Below are 1,426 nucleotides of genomic sequence, written 5' to 3'. Positions count from 1 at the left end.
TATGGAAAAATCATAAGTACAATTCTGAGGTTCCCCTCTGCTCAGCAGAAGAAGAAGGCCTTCTCCACCTGTTCCTCACACATGATCGTTGTCTCCATCTCTTATGGCAGCTGCATTTTTATGTACATCAAACCTTCTGCTGAGGAGAGGATATCTTTAAACAAGGGGATTGCCATTCTCACTCTTGCACTTGCACCTGTACTAAACCCTTTTATATATACCCTAAGAAATAAGCAAGTCAAAGAATCCCTAAAGGACATCATTAAAAAGTGTACTTCAACTACTTCAAAGTAGTAAGTTAGACTTGATTAGTGTACTAGTAAGACTATTCAAATTATAGACCATAACAGCTACTGTTTTAACATATGTATACTTCATTTTTATATTATGGCAATTGCAGGACTAGTGTAAGTCTTCAAAATTTTCATATTTTTAGTGATGGCATCTGTATTCATGATTTCTCCTATGTGTTGCTGGAATCACTTCTTTTTTTAATTTAATGCTATGAAATTTATAGAAATCAAAATATTCCACTATGAAATCCCTATGGAAAAATCATATATCTATGACTTTCTAGCAAATGTATGGTAAAATATTATTTGTGAGGTTTTTTCTAATAATTAATTTTAGTCTATAAACTTCTAGAAACAATTTCTTCTGCTATATTTTACTCAAATATATTAAATTTCTGGAAACAAACTTTTCTTCTGGCCTTATTTTTATTCTTTTTTATTCTTTATCTCTTTTTTTTAAGTATTAACTGATAGTACTTTTCTATGTATATTCGTTCTTTCACCTTTATAGGTCATCTACATTTTCAAATTTTCTTTTTATTATATTTGTCCCAAGAAAATATTTAAAATTTTATATTTGCAAAACAGAATATTATATATAGTCACTGTTAGCACATATTCTTGTAACCTATTTTACACTTCTAATTTTGAAAACTTTGACTTTCTGAAAGAAACCAATAAAACATGAAAGCATCAACATGTCCCATGTTCAATATTGGTTCTTGTGGGGAATTGCAGGCTGGTNTCCAGTGGAGCTGAGGTCTGAACCCCGATGGTCATAATTCACCCTCATGACATGGTAGGCATTCCCTTATGCTCCTGGAACTCTGGCCCCTGCCTAAGTTACTGCCCCCAAAGCCCAAAAAAGAGAAGCATGGCCGGGAGTAGACAATGGCCCAGGCTTCTGACCTTCAGGCTAAACTCCTCCCCAGTTACCTAGCAACAGTAAAGACCATAAAAGGGACTGTTAGGCCCCCACCTCAATCTCTTACTTTTCACTCTCTTACTGTTTACTCTCTCACTCCTTCTCTCCTCTCCCTTTGCCTTCTCTCCTCTCTTCTCTCTTTGTCTTCTCCTCTTCCCTCTCCTCACCTCTCCTCTCCCCTCCCCTCCCCTCCCCTCCCCTCCCCTCC

General features: G+C 36.3%; 1 pseudogene; it reads left to right on the top strand.

Annotated features, from left to right (window-relative positions):
* LOC110304042 overlaps window positions 1-294 on the top strand; it is an 815-nt pseudogene extending 521 nt beyond the window's left edge.
* The last annotated feature ends 1,132 nt before the right edge of the window (window positions 295-1,426 follow it).

Source organism: Mus caroli, chromosome 10 (genome assembly GCF_900094665.2).
Source record: "Mus caroli chromosome 10, CAROLI_EIJ_v1.1, whole genome shotgun sequence".
NCBI lineage: Eukaryota > Metazoa > Chordata > Mammalia > Rodentia > Muridae > Mus > Mus caroli.
Note: the sequence above shows the minus strand (reverse complement) of the source record. Positions and strands in the feature narration are given on the sequence as shown.